Raw genomic sequence first — 15,114 nt, 5'->3', positions numbered from 1 at the left:
CCGTCAGTGCAAACAATATAAATAATGATTTAAGATGCGCTGGCGGGGACTACCCCGTTGCAGGCTTCTCCCATCTCAACCCATTCCCCAGTAATGGGTCGTATTCTAGTCCCTAGGAGGCTGGTCCCTCGGGACACAGACAAGTCCACCGTTACGGACGGTCTGCCAGGCCATACCTTTGGACATAAGGATCTCTCTGGGTCCACCCCAGATGGGATCTTCTCAATTCTATGTATATTAACTATCAGAAACACACTGTTTACGCTGTCATTTTTGTCTTTTTGTTCGTTATATGTTATATGTTTCCCTGCCCCTTCCTACCTTCATGTGTCCCCCTCCCTGGGCCCTGGCCTCCCATTCCCACCGTTCTCCCCCAAGAGGAAAGAGGAGCGGACGGCAAGGGAATATGCGGTAAAGACTTCACCACATCATCAGTCAACACATCAGACGGATATCTCGGCCCTAGGAACGGGGTAAGAATATGGTTCATGATACGCCCTATACACCCACTATCACTAGATGGCCCTTAACATCATTTCACATAATGTAAAGGGTTTCAACAGCCCCTTAAAACGCAAGATAGCATTCACAGAATATAAAAGGCGGGGTGCCGACATATTGATGCTCCAAGAAACTCATTTTAGCGATAAAAGCGCCCCCCCGTTTCATGGATAAGCAATACTCGCAGTTCTTCCTCTCATCAGCCCCTGAAAAAAAGAAGGGAATCGCTATACTTTTCCACAACAAGATACCCTTTGACGTTAAAACAGTTTAAAAAGATAAAGAAGGTCACTACATTATCCTAAAGGGTTCCATATATGAGAAACCTATTACCCTAGCAGCCGTGTACGCTCCCTGCGAGCAAGATGCAACATTTTTTGATACTTTCTTCCAAACCCTGAATACCTGGGCACAGGGCCATGTCATTATTGCAGGGGATTTTAACATAGCCCTTCAGCCAGCACTAGATAGATCCAGCACCCCCAAAGAGAATAACAAAAAGCGCGACTCTCCCTGACTTCAGGCCTCCGGAAGAACCACCTAGCGGATATTTGGAGAGAGTTGCACCCGCTGGAGAGAGATTACACGTTTTACTCCCATCCTCACGACTCATATAGTAGAATCGACTACTTCTTCATCTCTAGTAGACTGGTCCCGCTGGTCGCCCGTGTGGTAATCCATGATATTCATGGTCAGACCATGCACCTATCGAGCTAAGGTGTAACCAAATTAAACATGGCAGACTGGGAGCAAATTGGAAACTCAATGAATCCCTCTTAAAAATCCCTGATATATGCGAACACATTGGTAAAGAAATTAACCAATTCTTTGAAATCAACACAGGCTCTGTGGAATCCCAGTTAACTCTATGGGAGGCTCACAAGGCGACCCCCAGAGGCACATTGATAAGTGTCGTGGCGAGACGCAAGCGGGAAAGGGACGTTAAAATTATCACCCTTCAGTCTAAATTAAGCTCCCTATCTGGGAGACATAAACAACACCCAGATCCGCAGGTACTCAAGGATTTGAAAGATACTAAGATTGAATTAAATATGCTTTTGACATCCAGGGCAGACAATTCGTTATGCTGGTCCAAGAGGAAATTTTACGAAAAGGCTAACAGACCAGATACGATACTGGCCCGTCTGCTACGTAACAGACAGACCAACTACAATATCCAAGTGATTAGATTGAAATCAGGCTCCACCTTGGCCAATCCTAAAATCATAGTCAATGAATTTGGTAAATTGTATGAATCTTTATACAACGGTGAGAAAGTGGCACATACCACAAAAACGAGTAAGTCACTAGGAGATTTCCTAGCAAACTCAAATTTGGCAAAGCTCACTGAGGCGGAAAGAGAGAGCCTAGGGGCGGATTTCACTGGGGAGGAATTAGCCATGGTGATAAAAGAATTGAAACCATCAAAGGCCCCGGGCCCGGATGGCTTCTCGGGGCTGTACTATAAAAAATTTCGCAAAGTGCTTACCCCAAGGCTGCTCCGAATGTTTAACGCAATATTGGCGGGAGCCCATTCCCCGGAGAGATGCTCCGGGCGTCTACAGTATATAACTAATCCATAAATCAGGCAAAGATGCGCTGGAATGCAAAAGCTATAGACCAATCTCCCTGATTAATACTGACATTAAAATCTACGCCAAACTGCTGGCCAAAAGACTAAGTCAGATCCTGCCCAGACTGATACATCCAGATCATGTCGGATTTATTAAAGGTAGACAAGCAGCGGATAATACCCGACGAATCATTGATCTGATAGAATTGGCTAACAGTGGAAAATCACAAATTATGATGTTAAGTCTGGATGCCGAAAAAGCGTTCGACAGGATCGACTGGCCATATTTAAAAGAGACGCTCGGGGCGTTTGGATTTGTGGAAAGGGTGAGTGAAGCGATTATGGCACTTTACTCAGGCCCTACTGCTAAGGTCATACACCAGGGCTTTCCATCTGCCCAATTCCAAATTAAAAGTGGCACGAGACAGGGGTGCCCGTTATCCCCCCTCCTGTTTGCCCTTTGTATGGAACCCTTAGTAGCTCAGATTCGTAGCTGTCCTGATATAGTTGGCGTAAATATTGACTCACAATCCCACAAAGCAGCTCTATACGCTGACGACATTCTATTATTACTTTCTCGACTCCTCACATCTCTGCCAAATCTATTCAATCTGCTAGTCAAATTCACTAAAATATCTGGATTCAAAATCAATCAATCTAAATCAGAAGCTCTAAACATCAGCCTCCCCACAGACGTTGAAAAGCTACAAAAGCTAAATTTCAATTTTAATTGGAAACAGAACCAGATTAAATTCTTGGGAGTCCATATTACTAAGGATGTTAGAGACATTTATAAGGCAAACTACCCCCCCCTACTCAGATCACTAAAAGATGACATCTCAAAATGGTCCTCCCAGAGAATCTCTTGGATAGGTAGGATACAAAGTATCAAAATGAATCTTCTCCCCCGTATCCTATACCTATTCCAAACACTGCTGGTGCCACTGAGACTGAAAGACCTACTCTCGCTGATATCTCCAAATTTGTATGGGGAAGTAAAAAACCGAGAGTAAACAAATTGACCATGAAAATACCCTCCACAGCAGGGGGCTTAGCGGTACCTTGTCTGTGGTCCTACTATAAAGTGGCGCAATTAAGCCAAATTGTCCAATGGCACTCCAACCCTGCATTGAAAAGATGGGTGGAAATAGAAAGGGCAAGCTGTGCCGTGATAGAGCTACAATCCTTGATCTGGCTCCCCAAAAAAGCACTTACAGGTGCTGACATGCCGCTTTCCTCTGTGACCAACTCGCTGTCAATATGGAACACGTCAAAGCACAATCACTTCCTCACCACCAAAAACTCCCTGATGTCCCCGCTTTGGGGGAACCCTGACTTTGCTCCTGGTCTGCAGTGCAGTAGTACCTCTAGTTGGAAATCGGCCGGCTATACGCGCCTTAGAGTCTTGGAGGGCAGTAGCAACAAAATTAAATCATTTGAGCAAATCAGATCTGAAAAGCATATCCCCCATTCTGAATTTTTTAAGTACCTCCAGGTCCGAGCATTTTATAATAAACTAGCCCCTTATTCAGCGCTGACCAATTTTGAGAAGCTCTGTCTGGCAGAATCAGACACTTCGGGACTCACATCGCAGTTATACAGAGAAGTGGTGGGTTCTGCTGACCACGGACAGGGATACCCGAGATATAGATCTCAGTGGGAATCTGACCTGGGAGAATCCCTAGAAGATGAGGACTGGAGCGATATCTATCTAGCGGCTGCCAAAAGCTCAATCTGCACCACACTAAAGGAGAATGCATATAATGTCCTAATGAGATGGTACCACACCCCACTAAAATTATCTAGGTATGTGCCAGGACTCTCCCCGCTGTGCACTCGACAGTGTGGAGAGTCAGCAGACCTGTTACATATGCTGTGGTCTTGCCCTCAGATCGCGCCCCTATGGGAAGAAATTCGTGATTGGACTCAGAGGATCTTGGGCCTCCCGATTCCCCTAGATCTGTGGCTGTTCTTGCTGAACAGACCGCTAGGGGGGCTCTCAATAGCAAAGAACAAATTAATCGGGCACTTTGCCGTGGCGACCCGATGTGAGACCGCAGCAGTATGGAAATTTAACGTGATTCCTTCCATCCACAAGATTCGGAACAAGATTTGGTTATCTGCCAGATGGAAAAGATAACGAGTCTAGTTAATGACACTGGCATCAATTATCTAAAGATCTGGTTACCCTGGTTGGCCCAAACAGACATACCCGGGGTGGAACGGGCCACAATTTGGCATTGATAGCACTAGATGCATTCTCCTTTGGCAGGTCCAGCCTATATTCCACCTTGGTATTAAAATCACCAGGGAATCGGCAAACAGGTCATAGCAGTTCCTTGACAACAGGTGTACGTACACGGGCTCACATAAGTAGGTCTTAGTGATCCTAGCGGAAGAAGCACCCTCCGAGAGCCGCTTCCACCTCAACGAGAAGTCATGCTTCCCCCAACCCTATATCCTCCCTCCCTTATGTCTCTCCCCACACTCCCCCGTCATCCAGCGGTGAGTTATATGTCTATATATATATGTGTATATACTACGGTAGATATCAAGACACCGAGAGATGGATGCTGTCTAAGTTAGTCTCGTCTTGTGTTGTCCTGTCATCATTCCACATACACTGTATTAATGTGAAAGACTATATCATATATACCTCCCTTAAGTGGGTTTATGCCACGTTCTGATTTGTACCTGTACATTACTTCAATAAAAATTACAAGTTATAAAAAAAAAAAGGGGGTCACAAACTCTCCACCTTTGGTTTTCTCTCTAGTCGCTAAAAGTGTCGTCCTATCAATTTGGTTGACTTGTGTCAATGCAGTACTTAAATGTTCCCTATCGTAATTCCTTTCAATAAAATGGTTTTCTAAAAGGCCTGCTTGTTCTTTAAAAACAATGTCATCAGTACAGTTGCGGTGGATGCGTCTAAATTGGCCCTCCGGAATATTTGACAACCACCTTCGATGGTGACAGCTGCTATTTAGGAGATAATTATTGCAGTCCACTTCTTTGAAGAAGGTCTTAGTTTTAATCAGACCTTTCTCAATATAAATGGTAAGATCGAGGAAGTCTATCGTTGACTGACTCCACTGAGACGTGAATATAAGATTCTGATCATTCTGAATAATGTAGTCGATGAAAAGTTTCAGGCTCTCTTCGCCACCCTGCCAAATAATAAACATATCGTCGATATATCTCCGCCAGAGGACCACGTCTGCGCCAAATCTGTTGGGGGACCAGGTGGTGTTGTCCTCCAACACTCTCATGAACAGGTTTGCATAATTGGGTGCAAACTTGGTCCCCATGGCGGTACCGTGATGTTGGAGATATAATATATATATGTGTTTTTTTTTTTTTGAGCTTGCTGGGATTTTGTGTTTTTATTGACTTTTATTTTCAGCTACTCTCAGCTGTTTGGAGGTTAGTGGCCCCTTCTCTTCAGGGTTTAAGCTCGCCCCTCCTCACTTTCTAAGTTAGCGGGTCTTTTTCATGTTACTGGATTTGGTCAGATCCAATGTGGTCATTCTCCCTCCAAATTGAGGAAATTGAGAATTGGAATCAGGTAGTGTTAGGACCTGCTCAATGGCCATGCCTTGATGTGGCTTGCAGACTTAAAATGCTTTGGCCAAAGAGTTTAACTAAATTACCCTTTTTCAAGAGAATATATTAGTATTTAACAGTGTATTTTTGTCAAATTGGATGTAGCATTGTTTTTTTTCTCTTTTGTTGTATAAGATTACAGTGAGGCCACATCACCTCCATTGTTTGCTACAATATACACACCAGCTTGTTCGTACGGCTAGTTAGTACTCCCCATATGGGGGCATGATTTACCACTGTAACAATCAATAGGTAGAGGCAGGGCCACCAACAGAAATCATGGGGCCCGGGACAAATGAAAGGAGCAGGCCCCCCCCCATAGCGCACCTACCGCATAATTTTTTTTTCCCGCACGCAACTTTTACTTAACTTTTTCTAATACAAAAACATTACAATGCAATCTGTTTACTTTATTATTTTCAACAAAAGACAAAGATACCCATTTCTACATCCTATGTGACAAAAGACCTTGGGGGGGATTCAGTATGGGACTGGGGTGTTCCCAACCTGTCTTCTGGGTTAGGGGGGATTCTGATATCTCCTGTGAAAAGCTTGAGAGTCAGATCTGGAAGAAAGCAGTTATTTTGGAGTAGGTATAAGGCAGTTAAGATACGACAGAGAGAGTGTGGGTGAGAGAGACAGAGAGAGAGTGGGTGAAAGAGAAAGTGGGTGTGGGGAGTGGGTGGGTGACTGACTCGTGGGTGGGTGGGTGATTGACTGACACTTGGTTGGGTGACTGACGAGTGGGTGGGTGACTATGACTGACTGTGGGTTGGTGTATGTATTCAATCAAAGATACATACACACACTCCCTCTCATACACTCTCCCTCTCTGACTCTCTTCCTCTCTCTGACTCTCTCCCTCTCTCTGACTCTCTCCCTCTGACTCTCTCCCTCTCTCTCCATCTACTCTCTCCCTCTGACTCTCTCCCTCTCTCCCTCTCTCTGACTCTCCCTCTCTCTGACTCTCTCTCTCTGACTCTCTCTCTCTGACTCTCTCTCTGACTCTGACTCGCTCTGACTCTGACTCGCTCTGACTCTGACTATCTCTCTGACTCTGACTATCTCTCTGACTCTCTCTCTCTGACTCTCTCTCTATCTGACTCTCTCTATCTGACTCTCTCTCTGACTCTCTCTCTCTGACTCTCTCTCTCTCTGACTCTCTCTCTCTCTGACTCTCTCTCTCTGACTCTCTCTCTCTCTGACTCTCTCTCTCTCTGACTCTCTCTCTCTGACTTTCTCTCTCTCTCTGACTCTCTCTCTCTCTCTCTCTCTCTGACTCTCTCTCTCTCTCTCTCTGACTCTCTCTCTCTCTCTGACTCCCTCTCTCTCTCTGACTCCCTCTCTCTCTCTGACTCCCTCTCTCTCTCTGACTCCCTCTCTCTGACTCTCTATCTCTGACCTCTCTCTCTCACTCCCCCTCTCTGATTCTCTCTGACTCTCTCTCTCTGACTCTCTCTCTCTGACTCTCTATCTCTTTTTGACTCTCTCCCTCTCTCTCCCTCTGACTATCTCCCACCCTCTGACTCTCTCCCTCACTCTCCCTCTGACTCTCTCCCTCATTCTCCCTCTGACTCTCTCCCTCTCTATCTGACTCTCTCTCTCTGACTCTCTCCCTCTCTCTCCCTCTGACTCTCTCTCTCTCTGACTCTCTCCCTCTCTCTGACTCTCTCCCTCACCTCCATCTGGCTCTCTCCCTCTGACTCTCTCCCTCTCTCTCTGATTCTCTCTCTCTGACTCTCTCCCTCACTGACTCTCTCCCTCTTTCTTTCTGACTCTCTCTCTCTCTCTCTCTCTCTCTGACTTTCTCCCTCTCTCTGACTCTCTCCCTCTCTCTGACTCTTTGACTCTCTGTCTGACTCTCTCTCTCTCTCTCTCTCTCTCTCTCTCTCTCTCTGATTCTCTCTCTCTCTCTCTCTGACTCTCTCCTTCTCTTTGACTCTCTCCTTCTCTTTGACTCTCCCTCTCTCCCTCTCTCTGACACTCTCCCTCTCTCTGACACTCTCCCTCTCTATGACTCTCTGACTCTCTCTCTCTCTCTTGCTCCCTCTCTCTGACTCTCTCTCTCCGACTCTGAATCTCTCTGACTCTGACTCGCTCTGACTCTCTCTCTCTGACTCTCTCTCTCTGACTCTCTCTCTCTGACTCTCTCTCTCTGACTCTCTCTCTCTCTGACTCTCTCTCTCTTTGACTCTCTCTCTCTCTGACTCTCTCTCTCTCTGACTCTCTCTCTCTCTGACTCTCTCTGAGTCTCTCTCTGACTCTCTCTCTCTCTCTCTGACTTTCTCTCTCTCTGATTCTCTCTCTCTCTGACTCTCTCTCTGACTCTCTCTCTCTCAGACACACACTCTCTCAGACACTCTCTCTTAGACACACACACACACACACACACACACACACAGACACACAGACACACACACCCACACACACACCCCCCCACACACACACACACACTCAGACACACACACACACACACACACACTCAGACACACACACACAAACACACACACGCACACGCACACTCAGACACACATTCACTCAGACACACACTGTGAAAAAGTACCTTCTTGCTCTGTACCTTTTGTCCAAGGATCAGAACTTTCACACAGCCTTCCAGGTAGAGGAGACAGTCTTCTGACACAGAGGTGAAAAGCTTGGCCTGTTTATTTTGCCATACAAATGCTACAGCAGATAACAGGAGTAAATCAAACAAACAAAACAAAAGTATTTTTCTCAGCATAACACAGATTTTCATCACACCCTCCTCTTGAGAGTAAAACAGTCCCTTGCGTGCTCTGTTTAGAGCAACCTTTTACTCATCTCCCTGCTCAATCAGCTGCTCCAATCCTGTGAAAGCTGGGAGAGCTAGAAGTCCCGGTCTGGATTCCCCTTGGTAAATCTCCAAACCATGGAGTGAAGCAGAAACCCTGCACTAATTTATTGCCGTAATATCCTCTTTTCACTACTGTTCCCTCATATCTGTCACAATACACACAACCACAAACACACACACACTAAGACACACTCAGACATACACACACTCAGACAAACACACACACACTTAGACACACACACACACACACTCAGACACACACACTCAGATACTCACATACACACAAGGGAAATCGGAATGGGGAATCGCTCTGACTCTGACTCTCTCTCTGACTCTCTCTCTCTGACTCTCTCTCTCTGACTCTCTCTCTCTCTCTGACTCCCTCTCTCTCTCTGACTCCCTCTCTCTGACTCTCTATCTCTGACCTCTCTCTCTCACTCCCCCTCTCTGATTCTCTCTGACTCTCTCTCTCTCTCTGACTCTCTCTCTCTCTCTGACTCTCTCTCTCTGACTCTCTCTCTCTGACTCTCTCTCTCTGACTCTCTCTCTCTGATTCTCTCCCTCTCTCTGACTCTTTGACTCTCTGTCTGACTCTTTCTCTCTGACTCTCTCTGACTCTCTCTGACTCTCTCTGACTCTCTCTGACTCTCTCTCTCTCTCTCTCTCTCTCTCTCTCTCTCTCTCTCTCTCTCTCTCGGACTCTCTCCTTCTCTTTGACACTTTCCTTCTCTTTGACTCTCTCCCTCTCTCTGACTCTCTCCCTCTCTCTGACTCTCCCTCTCTATGACTCTCTGACTCTCTCTCCCTCTGACTCTCTCTCTGACTCTCTCTCTCTCTCTGACTCTCTCTCTCTCTCTGACTCTCTCTCTCTCTCTGACTCGCTCTGACTCTGACTCACTCTGACTATCTCTCTGACTCTCTCTCTCTGACTCTCTCTCTCTGACTCTCTCTCTCTGACTCTCTCTCTCTGACTCTCTCTCTCTGACTCTCTCTCTCTGACTCTCTCTCTCTGACTCTCTCTCTCTCTCTCTCTGACTCTCTCCCTCTCTCTCTCTGACTCTCTCCCTCTCTCTCTCTGACTCCCTCTCTCTCTCTGACTCCCTCTCTCTCTCTGACTCCCTCTCTCTCTCTGACTCCCTCTCTCTCTCTGACTCCCTCTCTCTCTCTGACTCCCTCTCTCTCTCTGACTCCCTCTCTCTCTCTGACTCCCTCTCTCTGACCTCTCTCTCTCACTCCCCCTCTCTGATTCTCTCTGACTCTCTCTCTCTGACTCTCTCCCTCTGACTCTCTCCCACCCTCTGACTCTGTCCCTCACTCTCCCTCTGACTCTCTCCCCCCTCTCTCCCTGACTCTCTCTGACTATCTCTCTTTCTCTCTCTGACTCTCTCCCTCTCTCTGACTCTCTCCCCATCTCTCTCTCTGACTCTCTCCCTCTCTCTGACTCTCTCCCCATCTCTCTCTCTGACTCTCTCCCTCTCTCTGACTCTCTCCCTCACCTCCATCTGGCTCTCTCTCTCTGACTCTCTCTCTCCATGACTCTCTCTCTCTCTCTGACTCTCTCTCTCTCTCTCTCTGACTCTCTCTCTCTGACTCTCTCTCTCTGACTCTCTCTCTCTCTCTGACTCTCTCTCTCTCTCTGACTCTCTCTCTCTCTCTGACTCGCTCTGACTCTGACTCGCTCTGACTCTGACTATCTCTCTGACTCTCTCTCTCTGAGACTCTCTCTCTGAGACTCTATCTCTGACTCTCTCTCTCTGACTCTCTCTCTCTGACTCTCTCTCTCTGACTCTCTCTCTCTGACTCTCTCTCTCTCTCTGACTCCCTCTCTCTCTCTGACTCTCTCTCTCTGACTCTCTCTCTCTCTCTGACTCTCTCTCTCTCTCTGACTCTCTCTCTCTCTCTGACTCTCTCTCTCTGACACTCTCTCTCTCTCTCTGACACTCTCTCTCTCTCTCTGACTCTCTCTCTCTCTCTGACTCTCTCTCTCTCTCTGACTCTCTCTCTCTCTCTGACTCTCTCTCTCTGACACTCTCTCTCTCTCTCTGACACTCTCTCTCTCTCTCTGACTCTCTCTCTCTCTCTCTCTGACTCTCTCTCTCTCTCTCTGACTCGCTCTGACTCTGACTCGCTCTGACTCTGACTCGCTCTGACTCTGACTCGCTCTGACTCTGACTCGCTCTGACTCTGACTCTGACTATCTCTCTGACTCTCTCTCTCTGACTCTCTCTCTCTGACTCTCTCTCTCTGACTCCCTCTCTCTCTCTGACTCCCTCTCTCTCTCTGACTCCCTCTCTCTCTCTGACTCCCTCTCTCTCTCTGACTCCCTCTCTCTCTCTGACTCCCTCTCTCTCTCTGACTCCCTCTCTCTCTCTGACTCCCTCTCTCTCTCTGACTCCCTCTCTCTCTCTGACTCCCTCTCTCTGACCTCTCTCTCTCACTCCCCCTCTCTGATTCTCTCTGACTCTCTCTCTCTGACTCTCTCTCTCTGACTCTCTATCTCTCTTTGACTCTCTCCCTCTCTCTCCCTCTGACTCTCTCCCACCCTCTGACTCTGTCCCTCACTCTCCCTCTGACTCTCTCCCACCCTCTCTCCCTGACTCTCTCTGACTATCTCTCTTTCTCTCTCTGACTCTCTCCCTCTCTCTGACTCTCTCCCCATCTCTCTCTCTGACTCTCTCCCTCTCTCTGACTCTCTCCCTCACCTCCATCTGGCTCTCTCTCTCTGACTCTCTCTCTCTGACTCTCTCTCTCTCTCTGACTCTCTCTCTCTCTCTGACTCTCTCTCTCTCTCTGACACTCTCTCTCTCTCTGACTCTCTCTCTCTCTCTGACTCTCTCTCTCTGACTCTCTCTCTCTCTCTGACTCTCTCTCTCTCTCTGACTCTCTCTCTCTCTCTGACTCGCTCTGACTCTGACTCGCTCTGACTCTGACTCGCTCTGACTCTGACTATCTCTCTGACTCTCTCTCTCTGAGACTCTCTCTCTGAGACTCTATCTCTGACTCTCTCTCTCTGACTCTCTCTCTCTGACTCTCTCTCTCTGACTCTCTCTCTCTCTCTGACTCCCTCTCTCTCTCTGACTCCCTCTCTCTCTCTGACTCCCTCTCTCTCTCTGACTCCCTCTCTCTCTCTGACTCCCTCTCTCTCTCTGACTCCCTCTCTCTCTCTGACTCCCTCTCTCTCTCTGTAAGGAATCCGCTCCGCGGTTTACTGGTTGCCTTACCTTGCAGACTTGTGCAGTCCTGGAGCACCTCTCCTGATGTTTGCTGCAGCCTGGATTCACTCACCAAAGCAATACACACGCCCTCTGGTATCTATTGCAGCTGTGCAGCCTATCACTGCAACATAGACTTGCATTCACTCATTTGGAGCAGTACCTTCACACCCCCGCCGGGGATTGGCCCGCTGGCCTTTAAGTATTGCTTTCCCATAATGCTCCTTGCGGAGCATAGTCCTAACTGGATGTCGACTGTTTTGCCACAAGCCCTCGCTTGTTCTCCTATGCTGATACCAGGTTCCGCCCTGCGTCCTTCAGCTTCCTTCAAGCCGCTTGTTCTCCGATGCTGATACCAGGTTCCGCCCTGCGTCCTTCAGCTCCCTTCAAGCCGCTTGTTCTCCTATGCTGATACGGAGGTTCTGCCCTGCGTCCTTCAGCTTCCTTCAAGCTCCCGCTTGTTCTCCTGCGCTGAAGCAAAGGTATCCCCTATGTCTTCAGCTTCCTGCTTTCCTGCACTGAGGCAAAGGTATCCCCCGCGCCCTTCAGTCTCCTGATTCCTGCACTATAGCGGAGGTTTCCCTGTGGATCTTCAGCTTCCTTGTTCCTGGGGCCTACTCTTTCCCTAATCTAGAGAGGCCGTGTCCTGGTTCCTGCGCTGTTACAGAGGATTCCCCAGCCGCTCAGGACTCTTGCGCTGTAGCACTGGTTCACCCGTGCAGCAAGCGGTGTGCTACGCTGGTCTACTTACCATCTCCTGTGACCAGCACCATGGGCCATGGCCGTCGCTCGCGCAGAGCCCAACCCCGCGCTCCTAAGCTGAAGCGGGGCTCTCCTGACTACATGTTGCCAAACTCTTGCTTGAACAATGTTTATCCTGATATCTCCAGCCCTGACCCTGGCTTGTACAATGACGACGCTGTCTTCTCCTATCCTGATCCTGCGATGTACGACAACGAACTGCGCAATCCGGATCAGTCTGCGCGGTCTCAGGTCGGTGCTTTTACAACCCCACCTCAGCCTCGCGGTCCGGTCCTGGTTTGTGGCGAGCAGAACCCTGACACTCTCTGACTCCCTCTCTCTCTCTGACTCCCTCTCTCTCTCTGACTCCCTCTCTCTCTCTGACTCCCTCTCTCTCTCTGACTCCCTCTCTCTCTCTGACTCCCTCTCTCTCTCTGACTCCCTCTCTCTCTCTGACTCCCTCTCTCTCTCTGACTCCCTCTCTCTGACCTCTCTCTCTCACTCCCCCTCTCTGATTCTCTCTGACTCTCTCTCTCTGACTCTCTCTCTCTGACTCTCTATCTCTCTTTGACTCTCTCCCTCTCTCTCCCTCTGACTCTCTCCCACCCTCTGACTCTGTCCCTCACTCTCCCTCTGACTCTCTCCCTCATTCTCCCTCTGACTCTCTCCCTCTCTATCTGACTCTCTCTCTCTGACTCTCTCCCCCCTCTCTCCCTGACTCTCTCTGACTATCTCTCTCTCTCTCTCTGACTCTCTCCCTCTCTCTGACTCTCTCCCCCTCTCTCCCTCTGACTCTCTCCCTCTCTCTATCTCTCTCTCTGACTCTCTCCCTCTCTCTGACTCTCTCCCTCACCTCCATCTGGCTCTCTCCCTCTGACTCTCTCCCCCTCTCTCTGACTCTCTCTCTCCATGACTCTCTCTCTCCATGACTCTCTCTCTCTCTGACTCTCTCCCTGACTCTCTCTCTGACTCTCTCCCTCTCTCTCTGATTCTCTCTCTGACTCTCTCCCTCACTGACTCTCTCCCTCTTTCTTTCTGACTCTCTCTCTCTCTCTCTGACTTTCTCCCTCTCTCTGACTCTCTGTCTGACTCTCTCTGACTCTCTCTCTCTCTCTGACTCTCTCTCTCTCTCTGACTCGCTCTGACTCTGACTCGCTCTGACTCTGACTCGCTCTGACTCTGACTATCTCTCTGACTCTCTCTCTCTGACTCTCTCTCTCTGAGACTCTCTCTCTGAGACTCTCTCTCTGACTCTCTCTCTCTGACTCTCTCTCTCTGACTCTCTCTCTCTGACTCTCTCTCTCTGACTCTCTCTCTCTGACTCTCTCTCTCTGACTCTCTCTCTCTCTGACTCTCTCTCTCTGACTCCCTCTCTCTCTCTGACTCCCTCTCTCTCTCTGACTCCCTCTCTCTCTCTGACTCCCTCTCTCTCTCTGACTCCCTCTCTCTCTCTGACTCCCTCTCTCTCTCTGACTCCCTCTCTCTCTCTGACTCCCTCTCTCTCTCTGACTCCCTCTCTCTCTCTGACTCCCTCTCTCTCTCTGACTCCCTCTCTCTCTCTGACTTTCTCCCTCTCTCTGACTTTCTCCCTCTCTCTGACTCTCTCCCTCTCTCTGACTCTTTGACTCTCTGTCTGACTCTCTCTCTCTCTCTGATTCTCTCTCTCTCGCTCTGAATCTCTCCTTCTCTTTGACTCTCTCCTTCTCTTTGACTCTCTCCCTCTCTCCCTCTCTCCCTCTCTCTGACACTCTCCCTCTCTATGACTCTCTGACTCTCTCTCTCTCTCTCTCTTGCTCCCTCTCTCTGACTCTCTTTCTCTGACTCTCTCTCCGACTCTGAATCTCTCTGACTCTGACTCGCTCTCTCTGACTCTCTCTCTCTCTGACTCTCTCTCTCTCTGACTCTCTCTCTCTCTGACTCTCTCTCTCTCTGACTCTCTCTCTCTCTGACTCTCTCTCTCTCTGACTCTCTCTCTCTCTGACTCTCTCTCTCTCTGACTCTCTCTCTCTCTCTCTGACTTTCTCTCTCTCTGATTCTCTCTCTTTGACTCTCTCTCTGACTCTCTCTCTCTCAGACACACACTCTCTCAGACACACACTCTCTCAGACACACACTCTCTCAGACACACACTCTCTCAGACACACACTCTCTCAGACACTCTCTCTTAGACACACACACACACACACACACACACACACACACACACACACACACACATTCACTCAGACACACATTCACTCAGACACACATTCACTCAGACACACATTCACTCAGACACACACACACACCTTGAAAAAGTACCTTCTTGCTCTGTACCTTTTGTCCAAGGATCAGAACTTTCACACAGCCTTCCAGGTAGAGGAGACAGTCTTCTGACACAGAGGTGAAAAGCTTGGCCTGTTTATTTTGCCATACAAATGCTACAGCAGATAACAGGAGTAAATCAAACAAACAAAACAAAAGTATTTTTCTCAGCATACACTGGCGACACAGTTTATTACACTGCGGCCAGATCCGCAAGCCGGGAGATTTCCCGGCTTGCTAGTGGCCGCCCCTCGGCGTGCCGCGCGTCATAGACGCGCGGTCACGCGTCTTCGGGAGCGTGTGCCCCCTGCACGCGCGTCCAGGGGCTCCCCGAGGGAGCCCTGGTG

This window comes from Ascaphus truei, chromosome 1, assembly GCF_040206685.1.
Source record: "Ascaphus truei isolate aAscTru1 chromosome 1, aAscTru1.hap1, whole genome shotgun sequence".
Classification (NCBI taxonomy): Eukaryota; Metazoa; Chordata; class Amphibia; order Anura; family Ascaphidae; genus Ascaphus; species Ascaphus truei.
This window is presented reverse-complemented; position numbering follows the sequence as displayed.